Here is a 9,486-nt window from a genome sequence, read left to right as displayed (position 1 = left end):
TTGTAAGTAAGCTGTAAGGAATGAGCCTGCCAAATTTCAGCCTTCCACCTACACGGGAAGTTGGACAATTAGTGATGAGTGAGTGAGTGAGTCAGTGAGGGCTTTGCCTTTTATTAGTATAGATGCTCTGGGAGTCCCACCTACCTTCTCGAGCCTTCTTGGACTTGTAAGGTGTAACGATAAACTTCCAGGGAATGTAGAGCTCAGCACACCTGTGAACATACCTGCCATTAATCATCTGTGCAGACCCCACCCATATCCAGGGTGACAATCTTGGCCACTACCTGTTGTGGTCGATGACTTTCTTTAATTTTTATAGTGTCTCCTTGTAATGTTTGGGTCACTTTATATATCATTCATGGGGTTTTAACAGCCGAGCAAAAAATTTTAATTAATTCAGCTAGCCCTCGCGGTTTGTCTGGGTCAATTTTGCAATCAATTTTTTTTTACCCACTTTTACCAGAACAATTTCTTTTAAACTTTGCATGCATGCTTATATCCAGTGACAATGCAATATTTCATCAGTTTTGACCCAAAATCTGTATGTTAATTATGTCAAATTTAAATTTCTCATTTCCTTATATTGTACTTTTAGTGATTACACGTTGTAAAAAAATATAGTCTCAACACAATGGGAAGGTTTTGGGCAGCCACCCAAATATTGTCCCTGGCTGCAAAAGGTTTCAAGAAAACAAGTTGCTGTTGTCAGGTTGAGTTCCAGGACTGAACTTATGAGGTTTTAGAAGATGTTGTTTTTATATGCCGTGAACCGGAAGTGATGTCATCTGGCCAGAACCAGAAGTGTGACATCAGTCTGGGCGCCAGAACCGGAAGTGGCATCAGTCTGGGCGCCAAAACCAGAAGTGACGTCAGTCTGGGCACCAGAAGCAGAAAGTGACATCAGAATCCGAAGTGATGCTAAATCAGGCAGGTTTTTCCGTATTTGGCCTGCAGAGATAACAGAAGTAGGTGTCACACACATGCGCATGGTAGACAGCTAAAGGGCTTGAACGAGGGCAATTCTGAATCTGACCAGGATGTGGCAGAGGGCACTGATTCTTTTTCTTGCTTCCCTGCAGACCATTCACTGGAAATTCCGCCTGGCCCTGGTGAAATCACTTCCGGGTATGAACCTATAGATGAAGACCTTTCCGGTTCCGGCCCCCTTGATATCATGTCTGGGCCCGAGCCTATGGTTGAAGACCCTTCTGATCTTGGCCCCTTTGACATCACTTCCTATCCTGACCTTCAAAAGCCTCCACCTTTCCCCTACTCTCTCAGTTCTGTTTTGGACTCTAATTTGTACACACCAGTGCTATCTTTTTTGTTTGCAATTTTGCAGCCAGGAAAATAATATACGGGCGGCTGCCCCAAACCTTGCTATGGCTCGTGATCAAGTTTGTGACAAGGTTTAGAGCACCCTGCCACTCACTGGCCTGGCGGGTAATTACCTCCACTTGGTCCACTCAGCTCGCTTCTAGTCACACGTGTGTGACAACATATATATGAGGTCTGTCCAGCAAAAGTTCAGCCAATGTTAATATAATGAGAACGGTTTGTGTGTCATCAATGTAACCTGGCAGTCAAGGAGAGTTAACTGGAATGCAATGTGAACAAGGACAACTTCACTGGACTAGTCAGCACTCCACTAGATGGCATTGTGTAAGCTTGTGTACTGTGTGGCCATCGCATTCAAAATGACTGAGCGAGTAAAGCAATGAATATCCTTCAAATTTTGCATTAAGCTTAAACATTCGTCCTTGGAAACTATTTGGATGATTCCTGATTTGGACGAAGAGGACTCGGGATGTGAATCCTGGTCACCTAACTGTGAGGCAGCAGTGCTACCACTGCACCACCCTCGTAGTTTAAACATTTTTTCTGAATTGAATGCATTTTCCTACATATCTTATGTGGTAGAAACCTATTATTTTAACATCAGAGAAACTTCTGGTGAAGTTACTTTCCTGATTACAAAATGTCTTTCATTACATAAAAAAAATCTTTATTTGCATTCTTTTTTTTTATTTTATTAATTTTATTAAAATCAATACATAGCAATCAAGTTTTTACAAAAAAAAAAAATTATGTTAAGAACAGATTGATCCCCACCCTGAGAGAGAGAGCAAGCCAAACGGTGTAAAATTTAAGGCTTGTAAAAATACCTAAATTAATAAATTCTCTGTGCTTTATAAACTTATTTTAAAATATTACTGATTAGATCATGCCATGTTTTGAAAAAAGTCTGTACGGATCCTCTAACTGAGTATTTGATTTTTTCCAATTTTAAATAATATAACACATCAGTTTCCCACTGACTTAAAAGAGGAGAGTTTGGGTTCTTCCAGTTTATCAGAATAAGTCTGCGTGCCAACAGTGTAGTGAATGCAATCACAATTTGTTTGTCTTTCTCCACTTTAAGCCCCTCTGGAAGAACCCCAAACACAGCTGTTAATGGGTTAGGAGGGATTGTGAGTCCAAGGCTGTCTGAGAGGTAATTAAAAATGTTTGTCCAGAATGATGTTAATTTGGTGCAGGACAGGAACATGTGACCTGTTGAGGCTGGGGCTTGGTTGCAACGTTCACAGGTTGGATCATGTCCTGGAAACATTTTGGAGAGTTTTAGTCGAGACAGATGTGCTCGATATATAATTTTAAGTTGTATAATTGTATGCTTTGTGCATATGGAGCTCGAGTGAATTCTCTGCATTGCTACTTTCCACTCCTTTTCTGATATATTAATTGAGAGATCTTTTTCCCAGTGTCCTCTTGGATCTTTGAAAGGAAGAGATTGTAAAATGATTTTATATATTGTAGAGATGGAGTCTAATTCCTTAAAATTGAGCAATATTTTTTCCAGCGTGGATGAGGGTGCAAGATGAGGAAAATCTGGAAGGTTCTGTTTAACAAAGTTCCTGATTTGAAGATAGTGAAAGAAATGTGTAGCTGGAATGTTAAATTTGGAATGTAATTGTTCATAGGATGCAAAGATGTTGTCTATATAAAGATCTCTAAGCAAGTTAATTCCAAATTTTTTCTAGATATTAAAAACTGCATATGTTTGTGAAGGTTGAAAGAGGTGGTTCTCTTGCAGGGGTGCCACAGATAGAAGCTTCTCCGTCTTAAAATGCTTTCTACATTGGTTCCATATTCTAAGTGAGTGGAGCACAATTGGGTTATTAGTGTATTGCAGATAACATGTGTTTATTGGAGCACAGAGCAAGGAATACAAAGAAGTACTGCAAGATTTTACTTCTATTGCGGTCCATGCCTGTGTATGTTCTTCTATTTGTGTCCAGGTTCTTATCGACTGTATATTTGCTGCCCAGTAATAAAACTGGAAGTTAGGTTCAGCCATGCCACCTTCTGCCTTTTTTTTTTTTTAACTAGAGCCCCATTTTGTGGGATTATTAACTTCACTATTTTTGCAATGCTGGGGGCTTGTCCCCGAGGTCACACTAGATTGCATCATTGCCATGATGGATTAAAGGTTGGTCTCAAGTTTTTCGAGACTTAAAAGCTTTTGGCACTTCTTCTTTCAAGTTCATTTTCTGCCAATGATTTTTCTTTGTGATTATGACAGGGACCTTCACTCATGGTCCTGGAGGTCTGCAATGGCTGTTGGTTTTTGTTCCAACCAGTTTCATAACTAGAAGAGAGTCCTTGTCGGTAATGAGCTTGGTGTTTAACTATATGGCTTGTAAGTACTTTTATTCATTTAAGACAAATTTTAATTACATTAGGATCCTCACTCAGGGTCCTGGAGGGCTGCAGTTGCTGAAGGTTTTCACTTCAACCAAATTCTTAACTAGAACCTGATCATTTACTACTGAAGCGATATGCTACTTGTTATGAGTCAGGACCCTTAGTTGCTTAGTTGCTTTATTTCAGAATGCCTCCTGGACGCCTCCCTGGAGAGTTGTTCTGGGCACGTCTAACCGGGAGGAGGCCCTGGGGAAGACCCAGGACACGCTGGAGGGACTATGTTTCCCGGCTGGCCTGGGAACGCCTGGAAGAGCTAGAAGAAGTGGCCGGGGAGAGGGAAGTCTGGGCATCTCTGCTCAAGCTGCTGCCCCCACGACCCGATCTCGGATAAGCAGAAGAGGATGGATGGATGGATAGTTGCTTATTTTAGTTTTAGCAGCTGTATTCAGGTTTTAATTGCTTCCTGTTTTCTTAACCAGCTCCTCAGCTAATTTACAGTGGTGAATGGGCATCATGAGGTACCTTTTTTAATAAAAGTATTTATTTTAGAAATAAGTTAGGGAGACAAGAGGAGGATCGTGAAGTGCCCATCTGTTCTGGTCCACAAAACATATGGATAATGTTCAGAAAAATAATTAAAATTTGTCTGAATACCACGTTTCATTATCAGCAAGGAATGTCTTCTATTTAGGAAACTGGTTGGAATGAAAACCCGCACCCACTGCAGCCTTCCAGGACCATGAGTGACTACGAGTTTTGACATGCCCTTTGACCAGGTGAAAAATTCAGTTTTGTTCCTGGTTTTGTCCGTCTTCTTTTCATTTTCATTTCCTGGTCCTTCTGTTACTCTCAGTCAGTTCAGCTTTTCTGTTGTGAAACAGTCCAAGGTTGTGGATGATTGATTATATATAAATTACTATTCTATACTTACTAGTTCAGTACAAAGTACACTCATTGGGCAAATTCTTAGAACCACAATACTAGTACAAGGAAGAGTCTTCTTTTGCTCTCCAAAGAGCCTCAGTTCTTCATGGCGTGGATTCCATTAGATATTGGAAGTATTTCTTTGAGATTCTGGTCCATGTTGACATGATTTTTCATACTACAAAAAGCCCATTCTACCACATACTAAAGGTGTTCTGTTGGATTCAGATTAGTTGCCTCATGTATAATGCCTTGCGTAGAATTCACAATAAAACATGGCATATGGACAAAATTGGAATTGTGTACACGCACAAAAAAATTCAGATGCATAAACGGTGCATAAGCAAAGTTCCATTTACTTCCCCTTTATAAATCCCAATCAATTCGAATTTTAACCCGTATGAACACACCTACAACGCCACCACAACTCATCCCAGAGTTTCACATATTTGAATTTGCAAATTAATACAAATATCCCCTCTCGTTCAGTGTTTTGTTAAAAGACAATGGTAAAAGCATGTATAAAAAAGAAGAATTTCAGAGAATGTGAAATGGTGGTCCTGTTCAGTAAAGTGGAGGCAAGGAAAAATGTACCGTTTGATGGCTTAAGCAGTGGTATAACCAACAGAAGGAAATTAATGGAGTCCACAGCATGGTTCAGAAAGTTGCATGGTGCCTGAAATAAAAAAAAAAAAAGAAGTGGCCAGATATCAAAGTCAATGTGAAAAGGCGAGTCACAGTCCACCATCTGAGTATCAACACCACTGAAGGTGCTGGAGGAATTCTGGGGGTCACACTGTTTGAGCAGAGAGCTGCTGCAGTTATTGGCGAGACACTTCAACATTAATGACACACATTTTTGCATCACATATAATTTTCACATTAATAGAGTGGAAACGTTTTCTATTTACATAAGCAAATTAATTCCCTGAAGGCACCTTTATAGTAATGGGCGTGCAGTTGATCGCTCGGATTAAATTTGGAAAACCTGATATTGCTGTGAATTACACTTTGATGTTTGCCTGTTCATCCACAGCGTAAGGAAATCTTATCTATCTCGATGACAAGCGGATAATACCATCCTATACAGCTGGCATGGCATGACTCATTGATGACTGAGAAATACCGGATCGGTCAACAAGTTCAATTTGAAAATCTCCTGTAGCTAAAAACACAAGAGTGGATAGAACTTGTAAAGAAGCAGGTTGAGCACAATTCCTCAAAGTATGCCTTTGTAAAGCCAGTGCCAGTTCAGGAGGATAGCTACTGGAAATTGAAATCGACTTAGAAGCCAGTCATCATCATGGGACAAGAAATCACTATGATCTATAAATACGCACTCTCTTCTAATGTTTACATTTGCGACGTCTTCTAACAACGCTAAAGCAGCCATGATAAATGGAATAGTTTGGCCATTCCGTGCACCATTATATTGTTACAGATTGATTGCAATCAAGTGCTTTAAATTTGTTAACGATATGCAGTTAATTTCAGTGTATTTAATAAATCCAGCATCATGGATTGCGAATATAAAAAAAGAAAGGGACACCACACAGAAACAGTAGCACTGCTTTGACGCTGGGTGCCACCCGTTTAGCAAGATGAGCAGAACCGTGCATATCGTGGTCTGAGGCTGCCGTGACAATGTGCATAGTGTTACATCAAAGTTTAGTTTTTACACATCTCGATGCTGAGCAAGGAAACGGGTGTACATAACATTTTTGTGCGTTTGCACCGTTTATACATGAGTCCCCTGCTGACTGGGAAGTTCCACTGAGGAACATTGAAGCCATTGTCATGTTCGTGAAACCATTTTGAGACGACTTTTGATTTGTGCCATGGTGCATTATCATGCTGGAAGCAGCCATTCGAAGATGGGTAAATTGTGGTCTTGAAGGGATGCACATGGTCCACAGAAACACTCAAAAAGGCAGTGGCATTTAAGCTAATTGGCATTAATGGGCCCCAAAGTGGGCCAAAAAAACATTCAACACAAAATTGCACCACCACCACCAGCCTGGACTGTTGGAATAAGGCAGGTTGGGTTCATGGGTTCATGCTGTTGGCACCAAATTCTGACCCTACGATCTATGTGCCTCAGCAAAAATCAAGATTCATCAGACCAGACTGCATTTTTCCAGTTTTGGTGAGCTTGTGCCCACTATAGCCTCAGCTTTCTGTTCTTGGCTGGTAGGAGTGGAACCTGACCTGTTCTCCTGTTTTTGTAGCCCAAGGTTCATCCATCCATCCAACCATTATCCAACCTGCTATATCCTAACTACAGGGTCACGCGGCCTGCTGGAGCCAATCCCAGCCAACACAGGGCATAAGGCAGGAAACAAACCCCGGGCAGGGCGCCAGCCCACCGCAGGGCACACACGCATACACAGAAAACACACACTAGGGACAATTTAGAATCGCCAATGCACCTAACCTGCATGTCTTTAGACTGTGGGAGGAAACCGGACCACCCGAAGGAAACCCACGCAGACACGGGGAGAACATGCAAACTCCACGCAGGAAGGACCCGGGATGTGAACCCGGGTCTCCTAACTGCGAGGCAGCAGCGTTCAATGCTTTGTAAATTCTGAGATTCGTTTCTGCTCACTTCAGTTATACGGAGTGGCTATCCAAGTTACTGCAGCCTTTCCGTCAGCTTGAACCAGTCCAGCCTTTCTCCTCTGACTTCTCACATCAACAAGGCATTTCTCTCCACAAAACTGCCACTCACTGGAAGATTTTCATTTTTTCACACCATTCTGAGTAAAGCCTTGGGACTGTTGCAGGTACAAATCCGAGTTAACGAAATACTCAAACCAGCCTGTCTGTAACCAACAATTATGCGGTGGTTGAAATCATGCACATTTTTTTCCCATTCTGCCATTTGATATTAACATTAAAGGACATCCCTGATCTGCATCTGCATGGTTTTATGCATCGCACTGCTGCCACACGATTGGCTGATTTGATAATAGCATGGATAGGCAGGTGTTCCTAATCATTTGCTCAGTGAGCGTATATCACTGGAAAATACTGAGACAATGACAGAAGCATGAGATAATGGAGGAGCCTGCATGAGGGTGGGTTAAAAAAATTCTTCACATTGTATGTAAGAGTAAAAACTGAAAGACAGCAGTACAGTAAAAAAACTGGTTACAAAGGAGTCCATTTTAAAATAATTACATAGAGTATAAAGAATGAACTGCCTGATAATGAAACCAGATAAAAACAAATTAAAAAAAGAACCGACTATAAATACTGATAACTTAAAAAAAAGGGTAAAGAGATAAAAGTGGTGTTAATACAATAAAAAAAGAGAAGATACATAGGGATGGCTGTGGGCGAGAGCCGAGTTCCTACCAATTTAGTGGCTTCCTCTTAACTTACTGAAAGGGAACCTGAGGCAAATATGTTTTTCCAGTTTTCTGTTTCCTTTAATTCAAAAACAAGAAGAAAAAGAAAAGCTCCCTGGAAGCTGCAGAAGATCTACAAGCAACACTGGGGCAGTTCACCTACCCCTGGGCCCACTGATAACTTTCATTTTAAGCTCAGTTACTTATGACATGACCCCAAATTCTGTTCATGTGCCTGCCTGTCTGCACAAGATGTTCAGACACCTGGAATGGAATGGCATCAAAAACTGGGTCTGGGCTTTTATCCACACTGGCCCACCACAATGAGCCAGACACCCACCACCCCTGCGCTCTGCCACCCTCTGTACACATGACACTCCCTATTAATCTGTATGTAGAGAAGGGCAGTTATAGTGACCAACTGTGCGGACCCTGCCCTGTCCCCGTGACCCTCTCTGATTCTCCTACAGCTGTTTTGTCCTCCTGCCTCTCATCTGCTCTGCTTCTATGCAGATGCTGTACTACACTGAACCTTGACAATAAAATTAAAGGTAACACTTTAGTGTTACTGCGGTGGGATGGCATCCTGCCCGGGATTTGTTCCTGCCATGCACCCTATGCTAGCTGGGATTGGCTCCAGTGGACCCCCATGACCCTGTGTTAGGATATAGCGGGTTGGGTAATAACTGACTGATTTTAGTGTTACTCATTTACCGTTATGTAACAAGAACTTAACAAAGGCTTCTTTGGTGTTCATGACACTTGCAAAGCTTCAGTAAAGTGGCTATTCATCTCTGTGCAGTGTGGCAGTTGATATGCTGGTAAAATTACTTCGGAATATGAAGGATTCACCCATCTTATATCGAAGTATGCAATTTCAAGAGACGTACAGTATGTCTCACTTAAGCCAACTCTAAGGGTGTACTCACGCTGGCAATTCATTCCGTGTCTGAGCACGTTTGTCCTCACCTCACAAAGTCTAGTTGGTTAGACTAGCGTGATCTCCCCATGCCGGCCCAACTGTACTCCACTTGGAAGAGGTTGTCCCGAACACGGTTCAGTAGCATTTTAGAACAGTGTGATCGCTAAACGTAACCAAGCATGGAAAACAGACATGACGTCATTGATGCCACAAGTCAGATAGCTCAATTCTCATTTCATTCAATAACTTTCGAGTTAAAAGCAGGTTTTTCTTCTCACCTTACACATGAACGTGAATTGTTGTTGATATGAAAAGCAGCAAATTCCTCTCTTAACTTAATTTGTCACCGTAAGAATCTTCTCGGATGTGCAGCTGCACGATTAACACCAAAATGCTGCGCTGCACACTCAATAACTCTGTAAACAAACAACCACAAAATAAGTAAAATCGTAAGCTGTCACTCCGTGTTTGGATCTTGTTTTGGTTTTACACAAAGTCACACGGTCATGACGAAAGCGCGTCAGGCCCAGAAAGTTAAGCGCAGTGTGAGTGTAGGCCAGCGGGGGAGTGGGGAGAGCGGGC

Source organism: Polypterus senegalus, chromosome 2 (genome assembly GCF_016835505.1).
Source record: "Polypterus senegalus isolate Bchr_013 chromosome 2, ASM1683550v1, whole genome shotgun sequence".
Classification (NCBI taxonomy): domain Eukaryota; kingdom Metazoa; phylum Chordata; class Cladistia; order Polypteriformes; family Polypteridae; genus Polypterus; species Polypterus senegalus.
This window is presented reverse-complemented; position numbering follows the sequence as displayed.